Raw genomic sequence first — 13816 nt, 5'->3', positions numbered from 1 at the left:
TCTGTTGTAGATAAAGAATTGTAACACAGCAAAATTGCTGTCTCAAAGGGCAGATGTCCTTGGTGCAGATTAACCTACTGATTGATATGTTGAGAAAGTTGCTTGATTGTCGTGTAAATATACTGAGGAAATTGCTGTAGGAAAAGAAAGTGTTTGCTAAGAACAAGCTTTTCTTGGTGGATTGACTTAACCTTTTACAAATTGCATTATGGAATGTCACTTTATTTCACTGATGTTACTAGTTTCCATTGTTAAAAGTATACTTAGCCAAAACACTGCCCATGTCCTTGTGTTCTTTGTAATGATTAAATCAACTGAATATTCTTGTGAAACTTCCTTGTCTTTACAATAAAAGGGAGAAGCTAACTTTGAACCGGGGCTGTCACATTCAGCTTTCTCCTCCTAATGGGGAAATTACTGAAGTACAGTCATTCTGGGCTTCTCAATGAATTCATAGTGCTTTGAGTAATTGAGTAATTCTTTTTTATGTCTCTGTTACACATGGGGACATACATATTTATGCTCATTATAATATCCTAGTGTAAGATCCATTTATTATTATGAAAGGTCTGTATCTGGGGTAACACATTTGAAGTTTATTCTGTCTGGTAGTAAGGCCTAAACTTCAGCTTCTTGTTCATGGACTTTGTATAGTATACTTTTTGTTTTCTGTCCTTTTACTTTCACTCAGTGTCTTTGTATTTAAAGTGTGTCTCTATGGTCAGCATATTGTTGAATCTACTTTTGTCTGTTTTTCTGTTTAATCAAGTCTCACAATCTCTGCCTTTATTTAAATATTTACTCAATTTACAGTAAACTACTTATATCATTGAAGTTAGAACACCAAGAAATGCTCATATGCAGAAATTTTAGTGAATTCTACTGAACATTTGGAGATTTAGTTTCAATTCTTCCTAAACTCTCCAAAATATAGAAACAGCAAAGACACTTTCCAACTCATTTTATGAGGTTAGGGTTATCACCATAAGAAAACCACACAAAAGACAGCAATAGAAAAGAAACATTGTCACCAATATGTTTTATGAATGTAGATATAAAAATCTTCAACAAAGTACAAACAAGCAGAATCCAGCAACATATAAGAATAACTAAACTTTATGACCAAGTTGGATTTATTCCAGAAATATATAAAAGACATCTTGATTGGAAAGAAAAAAATTATTTTTATTCACAGATGACATGATCTCATATTTAGAAAATCCTAAGGAATTCACTGAAAACTCTTAGAACTAATAAATGAGTTTAGAAAAAGGATACAATAATAATATGGAAAAATTAATTGTATTTTTTCAACAACAAATGAACAATAGAAAAATAAAATTAATTACAATTCTAGTTACAATAGTATCAAAATCAAAATACTTAGGAATAACTTTAAGAAAAATGTGTAAATGTGAGCACTTCAATTCATGTCTAGTGTGTAAACACCTAGATATCATCATGTCTGAGCCTCCTCTCCTTGGCTCTGAGGACGTTACCTTCACAAAGGGAGGAAAGGGATTGCACTCTTGGTCTTTACATTATTAGACATTGGCTCAGGGTGACGTGCCCATCTGAATAGGAAAAAATATAACATACATAGAAACTGTATGTTTTTTCTTTGCTCTCACAGCACAATCATCAACACAGAAGAACAATATCTGTGATGAAATGTGTGAGGGTTTCTCCCCACTAACAAGCAAGCCAGCAATTGTGCAGCAGACACCAGCTGAGTGTCCTCTACTTCAATTCAATTCAACAGAAGCTACCTGGAGACAGCATTAGATTCCACAGGATGAGGTCTCAGTCTCCAAGACATCCCCTCATTTCAGGTGCTACCTGCAAGTCCAGGCCTCTGAAACTTCTGACCAAACACCTATTAATTAGGTTTTCATAACATCCTCCTTGGGTTCAATCAGTTTGCTTGAATGGCTTGAAGAACTCGGGGAAACACATACTTACACTAACTGGCTTATTATAAAGAATATCACAAAGGATACAGACAAGGAGATGCACTGGAGGAATTATGAGTGATGGATCATGGAGCTTCCATGACCTCCCCAGGTAGCCACGTTCCAGGAACCTCCATATGTTTAACTATCTGGAAGCTCTTTTAACCCGGTGCTCTTGGGTTGTTATAGAAGCTTCATTATGTTGGCAGGATTGAAGCATGGACCACCGTGTAGAAACGTGATTGCACTGAAAGTGTGTGATCTAACACTAACAGACTGGGGAGGAAACCCAACAAGACCTGTTTGTTCAGGTTCTTCTTGACCTCTCTGTGCAGCATTCCTTCCTCTCTGGCATGGGGCAGAGCCCCTCTGGAAATGGGGGTCTTATCACCTTCAATCAGCTAAGGTGGGTCAGGGGACTTTGTGTCCTAGGGAGAAAAAGGATCAGGTTTAAAAAAAAAGGCAGGAAAAGGTAAGTGTAGCATGAACCAGGAACTGTAGATGAAAAATGATATGTAAATATTATAATGTCTCACCATCCAAATGTGTATTAGTGTCTCCATTTTTATGTACAGAAGACTGAGGTCCACAAAGAGGAGATGACAATCCATAGGTTAGAGGATATCAGTCACTGAGTCACCCCCACTTAACACCTGTCAATCATCATGTATTTAATAAAGCCCAGATATCACTTCAAGAGATCTTTAAGTTAGAGCATGGGATCCACAGGTCTGAGGAAGAGAGGCTTTAGATGATAAAGTCTGAGTCAAAATAGCTCTGTGGAGATCAAGGCTGAGTTCCCTAGATTTGTAGGATAAACACTGAGGGGCAATTTTGGATCAGACAGAACACAGGAATCAAAACATGGCAGAACATCCATCTATGTTAGAAAAATAGAAAACTGGGATCAGTGTCAAGCAAGTGTCAGCCCTCTCACACCCCCGACTCACTCACCCTGAAACATCACACTTTTTAAATTCTAATCTTCATTTTACACACATCCAGCTCAACCTGGGTTACTCAGACAGGCCCTGTTTGAGGAGGAAGAGCAGTAGCTGCAGGAGCTCTGAGAAGCCTTTGTGTGACAGTCTTTGCCTAGTTTAGGCCTTAAACCAGGGAAGGAAATACAAAGCTCAGGTTTACCTCCCCCCACCCCAAAATAATAATAATAAAATAAGTAAAGATTTAATACGTGAATAGATGGACAGGTGGATAGACTTGGTAGTATGGGCAAATAACTTTTAGAAACTGGAGTGTAAACAAGTATGCAGTGCACTTTCCCTGTGTCCTTGGCATTTTATTCTACTATGCAGTATCCACCAGAGCAGAGTTTTCAACTGAGTAATATAATCCATTGCAGACACACAATTTAGTTTTGTGGGTGAGAAGGAACATTTTTATAGTGGATTAAAAGACAGTTACATTAATTACTTGATAGTTAACAAATTAAGAGAAAAAAGAGACTTGATTTTTTTTTTTTTTGCTTTAGAATAGATTGTAAAAAAATACATGTGGGTTGTACAACCACAATACCTTTAACCAAACATTTAAAAAAATTAATCTAATGTTTAATATCATCAACTGCTTTGCCCACATTCAAATTTCCCCCATTCAAGCCACAATGTGTCAGGCTGTCAAACCAGCATTTAATAAAGAAGCAGAATTTCACAAGCTGTCATGTGAGCAGAGACCAGTACTGACCACCAGGTCCTGTCTACAGGCAGCAGGATTCACTCCCCGGAAAATGAACAAAGCTTCCTCCTGTGGTTCATAAGGGACTGGAGCTGAGGCCTGTGGAAATGTGGTCTCTTCCTTCAGTGACGTCACCAGCAGAGGACCATGAAAAAGATCTTTCGTATTTCTTCTGTGCATGTGACGCTTCATCCATTCTCACCATCTTCTGCTGGGACATTTCAGACCCTGCAGCTCTCTGACACTGTCCTGTAGGCTGTGGGGGTGGTTTCAGTGTCTCAGAAGGTAAATGTGAAAATGAAAGAGGAGCTTCTGTGGACCTCGGTATGAGTGTGATGTGTGTCCCACCACTTGGTGAAGTAGAAACCTCGTTAGGGCCAGATCTGATGTGCTGTTGTGAGCTGAGGGGCCAGGCCAGGCCAGGTGGCCAACACTAGCAGATCTGCTTCTGTGAAAGGGGTCCCTCAAGCTGTGCTTTCAGTGATTGCTTTATTAGAAGAAGGTGCACTGCCAGGACACCAGGTGCTTTTGTCTAATTGTACAAAAGCTGGTTCCTGAAGCTGAATGAATGAATAGGGGAAGGTTTTTTTCAGAGAGCGTGCATGTGGGAGGTCTGTAGTCTGAGTTCACATTTCAGCTCTGACTCTGATGGGTGTGGGCAATGTTACTGGCCTAAATAACATTCAGTTTACCTATCTGTAAGTTGTTGAGCATATTAGCAGTACTAGAGAAATGTCCCTGGATTCCAAGAGAAATAATTGTGAAGTGTGTTTAGACCAAGAGTTACTATGTGCAGTTGTATTTGTGGGGTTTCTTGGTGTCTATTCAGCAAGTGAAATGTCTGTTCCCCTCTGGTACTGTGCTGCCTGCCTAGCATTCCTGGTTTGAGTTTACAGAAGATTACACAGGACCTAGTTTCCCAGGACAGTGACTTCTAGGAGAGAAATTTCGGTAATAGATGATAGTCTGGTTTTCTTTGGAGTAAAGGAGGTTTACAAAGTTTGAAGGAATGCACCTTATGAATACACATTTCACATGAAAGAACACTCCTAAGGCTTGAACCCTCTCACTAATGTTTCAGAGTAGAGGCAAAAGAGCCCCAGAAAGGGCAAGACCCTTGCTTTCCATGTCCCAAGCAATTATTGATCCTACTGCCTGCAGTGAACACAAGTTGAGTGATACTACATTTTCTGGAAATTATCAGTGACTTGGTGATATTTGAAGGTTTGAACCAATTTCCTGAAGGGAGAGGTGAGTCTGACTGATAATGATAGACAAGGGCCAAGAAAATGTTACTTTTTGGAGGGGTCTTAAAGATGTGGATTGGGGTACATTGATACCCTGTCACACCCAAGACAATCTCCCTACAGTGCTCTCTAAACACACTTCTATTTTTATTTTATTTTTATTTTTAATTTCCACAAATTTAGTTTAAAAATTTCCCCTCAATGATTGTTTTTAGAGCTTGAGATCTCTTAATCCTAGTCTATCCCGTAATTTGGCATCTAGAGATATGCTTGTGATCCATCCATCCTGAGGTCTTTCTGCTTTTGATTAGTGTTAACAGTTTTGCCACAGTTAACTCAAACAAATGTTTATTTTTGCCATCATCTTTGTGACAGTGAAGTCAGCTTGAGGTCATTTTTGTTACACTGAAGTCAACTTACATACATTGCCTTAAAGTGCTTTAAACATCCATATCTATTTTTAATCCCAGCACTTTCTGGAGATTGTTTGAATATAAAGGGTTGATAACAAGTGTTTTTCCCTAATGTCAGTTATCTGTTCCTAAAAATCATAAATTATGCATGAAAATAATAATAATCCTATTTCCCATTATTTGAAATGGGAAAATCAGACTGCACCACATTTCTGCTCAAAACCCACAAAAAGTAAATAAAACACAGTATAGTGCTCCCATATAAGTATCAAAATTATGTTATAATGTAAAAAACTTAAGACATGCTCTTTTAACCTTCAGGAAATTGCTTTTGTTTTATTCACATAGTTTCAACCACACTGAAGTTTATTAAGTTGATCTCTTTGTGGTTCTCAAAACAGCTACATGTCATTATAAATTTCTACTTAGTGTATTTGGCAGGTAATTGAAAAGGGTCTCTCACACTCTTCAAATGGGTAAAAATGTTTACTCTCACGTGCTTCGATATATCAGCCTTTCCTGTGCAAGAAATCAACAAAAACTTGTTGGCTTAAAAAGAATCATTTAATTTAATCATCTTTCTATGGATCAGAATTTGGGCTGAGCTCAGTTGGGACATTCCTCTGCTAGTGTTGTCTGGATTACAGATGAGGTTGTAGGTACCTTGTGGCTTGACTGAGGATGGCTGGTTCAAGATGGCTTTGCTACATGTCCTGTGTGTGCTGACTCTAGGCTAGACCTTTTTTCTCCAACAGAATAGCCCCAGGCCTCATCCAAATATGAATGCTTCTAAGAATGCAGGCCCTAGTAGCAGGTACTTCTTAAATGTATGTTTGCATCACATTTACTGATGTCCTCTTGACCAAAGCAAGTCCAATGGCAAAGCCCATGTAGTCATAGGGGACTGCATGAGGGTGTGGATAACTGAAGGTTTGTCATTTGGAACCATTACTGGACCAGGATATCACAAGAAATGTAATTATGTATTTTTACTATATAAATTTGGGTGAAAAATATTGAATTGCAACATGCATATGTTCCAAAATATTTACATAAATAAAAACTAGAAGTGGCATAGTGGAAACACTCATTTGGAGTCCTGCATTGAATCATTGTTGTAATAGAAGACCATATAGCCCAAATTTTCTAATTGGTTGCCTTCCCCCCCCCCCAATTTCTCTGGCTAGAAATTTTAATACTATGATGAATAAAAGTGGGGAGGGTGGACTTGATCTTGTTTCTGATCTTCCAGGAAAAGTTCTTAACTTTTCACTATTGTGGATGGTGTTAGCTTTGGGGTTGTCATATGTGGCATGGAACGTGTTAAGGTACTTTTCTTCCATTAACCTAGAAAAAAATACAGTAGAGAATAATAATCTCCAAGTATGTTGAGTTTATTCATGACTATAAAATTGGATTAAGATCTGGAATAAACACCATGACTAGCCATGAAGTCATTCTGTTCGGGAAGGGTGAGAAAAGCTTTTATTGGCATTAAGGGAAAAGTTTACATAAGCTGCTTGGAAACAGAGTTCATTGGTTTTGGAGGCTCAGAGACAGATTTGTCATCAGTTCATTGGTTGAGATGCTATTACCGGGCAGTTTCTTTTCAGAGCATCTGATCTGAATTAGTGTAATGGCAAACAATGTTTAATGATCAACTTTGTTACAGAAATGTGTGTTTGTACAAAGCTGGAGATGCATGGAAGATGTGAAGGGATTTCTGATGGCTTTTTAGAAGTTCCTTGGAAAAATTCTTACTTCAGACAAGTGAGTTCCCCTCTTCTGTGCTTTTTCTGGCTCCTGTTTTTTCTGTGTGTTACAGAAATTAATCTCATCAACTTTTACATTTTCCCTTTTCTTTAAGAGCTTTATTTGAAATCATCACTGATAAATAAGTCTAATGTTAGATTTTATGTGTCCCTCGATGGTGGGATGAACATGTTCCAGTCAGTAGATCTGGTCTCAAATTGGGGGGTAATGGACTGCTGTAAGTCAGTGTCAGGAGGCTTTTAATTACATTTGAGAAATGAAGAGGCCTGAAACAGTTACTTTTGGGCCTGGGTTGTCTGCATTTTAAGTTTGATTTATCTGCTTTTTAGGTATTAGTTATCATCTCAGAGCACTGGGAAAATATTATTTTGCCAGGATTGGTATTTCTATGCAGTTTAAAAAAGAAATGCAAGTAAAAAATACCAGAAACATGAACATTCCAGGTTGTGTAAGGGTTTAAAGCCATTAACCTAGACTTAGTGGCATTTGGTTAAATAAATCAAATGGCAGTGGAGAACTAGGTGTGGCTTGAGGTAGTCTTGTGGCTTGTTCTCTTATTTTATGCAACTGAATCTCAATTTCCCCAGAGGAGTTTACTCAGGCACAGCATGTAGTGTTAGTAATAGCATAGATGACATCTCTCTGAGCTAATAATCAAGAACAATTCTATTATTTAAGACTAGCCTGGCTAGAGATGTTAACGTACTGCTGCTCAGCAATAGTCTTTACAGTGGAATCTGCAAAAGTTCATAGGGCAGCAGCTAGATTATCATTCCTTCATTACTGACTATACTATAAGTGGTTCAAGAGACCCGCCAAAGGAAGCAAATCTACAATCCCATAATTCACCAGGCAAAACACACTTGGCCCTTTGATGTAGTGAGTGGGGACCAGTCCAATGAATATTCCAGTGATCAGCTTTATACTTATTATGTATTAATAACAGAGCAGTCAAACATCCCAATCCACACTGGCCTCCTGCTGTCCGACTGACTAGACATTTAGAGGCCCAAACTGAGGTATCCCACTCACAGAAGGAAATGTGCCTGATAAGAGTACAGACAATTCTTCCATCTCTGAATTTAGTACGAAATTAAAGTAGGAGTTAGTTATATTACTACATATTGCTAATGATGATTCCTTTTGAGATTGGTTTCAATAACATTTTAAAAAATATCTTAGAGAGACCCAAGGAATGTTTTAAGAAGAACCATTACACATTTCTAGGGTCCTGAAACTGGGTAAATCCTTGGCTTGACTCTGCCTGTTGCCCGGGCCAGAGTGCTTCCCAAACCTCCTGGTCTCTGAACTGTTCACATTCTGGTCCCCAAATGCAGAAAGATGAGGCCTGAAACCCTCTCACCATGAGCCCAGAGGGCCTAGAGCCCACCAGACCCTCAGAATTTTTTTTAAAAAGAAGGTGAACCAGCTGCAATCCAAAGCCAGTCAGATTCATGCTGTAGTTCCCACTGGTTTACTGAGAAACAGAAATGTAACTTGAGGCTATGTGTAGTCTGTCCACATATGGGCACAAGATATATAACTGACACTTTTGACAGGAACATGTGAAAAACTGTTAGTGTGCAGAAAGTCGACCAACCTGGCCTGCAATTGTGTGCACCAGAGGTAGGTTTCAAATACCCCAATATACATAAACCCAGTGAAAGCCAATGAAGGGAGTCAAGGCATGCACCTCCTGGGCCCAAATACATTAAGTACAAACAGATTTCTCCTCTGGACAGACTCCCACACCAGGTAGGTGAATGACATAATGTGGTTAATGAGAGAGGCCAACCCAGGCTTCCAGACTGCAGAACACGGTTTCCATGGAAAAATGGGAGAATACGGCATGGTGGCCCAATTCTACAGCCAGCCTGAGACCTTGAGCAACAAACCTAAAATTCAAACTCTCATTTTTCTATCTAGGAGGTGGGGTTAATCATACCTGTGCTAGACATGAAATTTTGATACACTATCAAAACAACTTTTACATCCAGTGGAAATTAGAGAATACACTGAATGAGAATAAATAAATCACATGTACAAACTGGCATTTTAGAGTAACTTCTTCTGCACAGAAAATGAAACAATTAATAAAGTGAGGAGACAACCACAGACTCAGAGTAAATATCTGCAAACTGTATGTCTGATAAATGGTTAATATCCAAAAACATATAAAAGACTCAAAGTACCCAATAACAAAAAAACCCCAAATAACTCTATTCAAAAAATGAGCAAAGAGCCTGGGTAGACATTTATCAAAAGAAGACATGCAATGGCCAATAGAAGTATGAAAAAAATCCTCAACTTCACTAATTCTGAGAAACGCAATTTAAAAACCACAATGAGAACACTTCACACCTGTTAGAATGGCTATTCTCAGAAAGATAAAAGATAACTGTTCATGAGCGTGTGAAGAAAACAGAACACTCGTGCACTGTAGGTGGGAGTGTAAGTTAGAACACCATTTTGGAAAGTAGCATAAATTTTTCTCAAAGTGCTAAAAAACATCTACCATAGATCTAAAAACTCCACTTCTGAGCATATATTCAAGTGAATTGAAATCAGTTTGTCAGAGATGTCACTGTTCCAATGTTCACTGCACCATTATTCACAACAGGCAATATATCAAAACTACAGAAATGAATAAATATCATGCATATAAAAATGGAATTCTATTCAGCTTTAGGAAAAAACAAATTGTCAATTGTGGCAAGATGGCTGAATCTAGAGGACACCATGTTAAGTAAAATAAACCAGGCACAAAAAAAACATGTACCACATAATTTTAGTTATATGTCGTCTATAAAAGTCAAACTAAGAGAAACAGAAAATAGAATGCAGGTTACAAGAAGTTGAGAGTTAGGAAGAGGGTCAAGGGTAAATGTGGATATGTTCAAATCGTACAAAGTTTCAATCTGGCAGGAGAAACAAATTCTGGTGATGTACTGTACAGCATGGTGAATATAGCTAAGAGTAATGCATTATACATTTCAAAGTTGCTAACAGTGGACTTTAAATATTCTCACCATGAAATAATAAGTATGTGATGTAATGAATGTTAATCAGTCTGGTTTTATCATTTCACAATGTATACATGTGTGTTGAAACATCACATTGTACCTCATGAACATATAAAATTATAATCTGTCAATTAAAATAAAATAAAAAATTTAAAGGGCAGGAATTGCCCGAATGAATTTCTAAAAAATACAAACAAGAAAAAACCAAGTATTGTGCATAGGAAAAACACTTTAAATTCAAAGATACAAATAGGTTGAAAGTTAATGGATGGCAAAAGATATGCAATGTAAACAGAACCCAAAGTCAGCTACACAGGCTGGCCATACTAATATCAGACAAAATAAATATTAAAACAAAAATGTTACTGGGGTTAAAGAGGGACATTTTATAATGACAAAAGTGTCAGTCATGAGAACATCATGACAATTATAGACACACATGCATCAAACACTGAAGCCCAACATTAAATGAAAATACTTAGGAAAGAAGTTAAGAGAGAAGTAGACTATTGTGTATAAATATTTGGAGATGCCAGGGCAACTTTCACTAGTGGAATTTGCCTAGTTATTCTATCCAGTAGTGAAAGTTGCCCTGGCATTTCCAAATATTTATACAGAATAGCAAGGAACTGACAATGGTATAGGAGTCCTGGACAGCATTAAAAGCAACTTGACTTTAAAGATATGTATATGTGCAACACACCACCCAACAACAGAAAACACATTCTGCTCAAGAGCACATGGAAGGATTGCAGAAAACACCATTTGCTAGGCCATAAAATAGCCTCAATAAATGTGAGGATTGAAATCACAGAAAGTATGTCCTCTGACTACAATAGATTTGCACTGAATATGATAAACTGAAGGATATTTCAGAAGTTCATAATTATGTGGAAATTAAACAACAAACTCCAGCCAGTAAGCCATAAAATCACACAAAAAAATTAGAAACATTTTGAAACTGAAAACAAAAACATGACATACCAAAACTTATAAAGGGATTAGAATAAAATTTATAGCCATAAATATCTATACTTTGAAAAGATATGAAATCAAAAAGCTAACCTTCCAACTAAAAAACAGGAAAAAGCTAGAAAAATTAAACCCCTAAAGAACAGAAAAAAGAAAATAATACAGAGTGGATAATGATAAAGAAATTATGGTGCAGTAGTTTCTGCCCACTGGTACTAGAGATTCGGGGACAGAAGGGTGGCAAGTGGAAGTCACCTCTCTGCCCACCAGGGCCTGCAACACCTGCATTCAGCCATACCTCAGGTTCTATGCTGGACCCCATTTTGTCTTACTCAATTTTACCCTGACTTGGGACCTGGGTTTCCTTTCCTCACTAGGGCTCTGAGGACAGATAAGGGGCCACTGCAGACTTTAGGAGGCTCCTTCAGTGAAAACAGGCTCTGGGGCCATTGCTAGGTCTGCAGACCTGTGTGCAAGAAGAACCACGCACAAGGCAATACACAAGTGGAACTGGGATTTACTCTGTTGCCTCTCTTAGTGGCAAGATACAAACATAGCACACCATCACTGCAGATGTAAACACAAGATAGTCCTGAAGTACAGAGCATGTGGTACACACAGTCATATCTATTATGTGGTCCCATTTAAAAATATGAGGAATAGGAATAAAGGACACATCTTCCTTCCAGACACTACCTCTCACTAATAAGAATATGATAAATACTACTGTTTATAGCAGCTTAAGTGCTTGCAGATTTAATCTCTTAACACCTTTGTGCCTGATCTGTGCGTTCTCATGGAAGTATTTCTATTGAACTTATTGATTGGCTCTGTGTTAGCTTCAAATATTAGAAAAAATTACTCTTACTTAAGAGAGAGTTTTGTAATAATGGTCATACAAATTTACCTACAATAGAAGTATAGGAATAAAGTAAGAAGCACAGTGCTTTAGATAATAAATTTAACAAAATATAAAGAAGTGGCATTTAATGTCAAAAATTCTGAGGTAAGCCTTCCAATGGCAAAATAGATGGTCCCCAGCGTCACTCTGTCTGACAAATCAACCAATTTACAACCATTAAAAAGCAATGACAGCCAATCTGGGGCTGGTAGAGCTCAGAAGAGGAGGAGACACCTATGGAGTTGATGAAGGTAGGAGAAGCCACAATAAGAGAAAGGATTGCTTCCACCATTTTCAGCCCCAGCCACTTTAAGGCTGAAGCTCATGAACACTTGGAGTAAGAAAAGCCACAGCTGTGCCCTTTATATGAAGTTGCTTGAAAGTGGTAGGAGAGAAGAGGGATTTAGTGGCCCCCCAGGCCAGCAAGACCACTGACAGGGTTTCTGTGGACCCACATAGGAGCGAGGAGCCACAAGCAACAGACAAAAGTAAAAAATGAGAGGCTGGTGAGTCATGACAAGGGACTGGTGCATGGTCTGTCCTATGGAAAGTGTTTGGATTGTGGGCAGTTGAGGGGATGGGTCCACCAGGAGAACATTGGTGCACAGCACAGACAGATCTGCTCTCCAATCAGCACAGGATCATTCAGTGTAGACAGGTAAGGAATATAGAATTGCTGGGGTTGCAGTTTGCTGAAAGACTCAGGCCCAGACCAGAGTTTCCACACAATCCAGGTGTACCAGACCTCACGAGACCAGGAAGTACATACAAGGTCAACCATTAAAATGTGAGCTGCACAGAAAGCCTTCCCTGGGGAATCAGCAGCAAAGCAGCAATTTAGCTCAACCACAGGGCTCAAGTGCTAGTGCCCATAGGAACTTTGTCCATTTTAGAAGTAAGCAGAGGACAACAAATTAATTCCAGTGCAGAGTTTAAGTTGTGAGTACAGCAAATAATCCAACACAGAAGTGAAAGAAAAAAACAAAATACCCACAGATCAAAGTTTGATCTTAACTAGTAAGGGTCTAACACCACCAAAGAACACCTATAAAATCTAGGACTGGAGGCCTCTGGGCTCCCAAGCCAGGGAGGTGGGAGGGCCGAGGGCCTCAGCCATGCCCACCCAACATCCACAACCAGCTCAGTGGTGACCACTGAGGCTCCACAGGAAGCATCCTAAGCCCCTGAGCCAGGGCACTGAGGGGCCAAGGGCCTCAGCCACACACCGCCAACATCTGCATCCAACCAAGCCAGTGCAGGAAGCACCCTAGGCTCCTGATATGGGGCTGTGGGGGACCAAGGGTCTCAGCCACCACCCCCTGGCATCCATAAGCCCAGTGATGACCACCAAACAACTGCTGGTAATGCCCTGGGATCTCAAGCTGGGATGGTTGGAGGGCTGAGGGCCTTGGCCACACCCCTTAATATCTGCAACCAGCCCAGTGATGACCATCATGCCACCACAGGAAGTGCTTTGGTCTCCCAAGCTGGGGCAATGGGGAGCCAAGGGCCTCAGCCATGTCACCTGGACATTGAAACCAGCTCAGTGGCAACCAGTGAACTGCTGTAGGAAGCACCCCAGGCTCCTGAACTGGGGCAGTTGGGGTCCAAGGGCTTGAGCCATACCCTCAACATCTGCATCCAGCCCAGTGACAACCCAGCCACTGTGAGAAGCCCACTGGCCTCCCCTGAAGGAATGAGGGAGGTCATGGGCTTTGATCATGCTCCACCTCATTCTCTCTCTTCCCACCCTATTTCCCCTCCACCTTCTCCTTGCCAACTGCACCAGATGTTAACATGAGGTATGGAGCCAGGGGAAGCTGAACACAGCCACAACTAGGCA

This window comes from Cynocephalus volans, chromosome 15, assembly GCF_027409185.1.
Source record: "Cynocephalus volans isolate mCynVol1 chromosome 15, mCynVol1.pri, whole genome shotgun sequence".
NCBI lineage: Eukaryota > Metazoa > Chordata > Mammalia > Dermoptera > Cynocephalidae > Cynocephalus > Cynocephalus volans.
Note: the sequence above shows the minus strand (reverse complement) of the source record.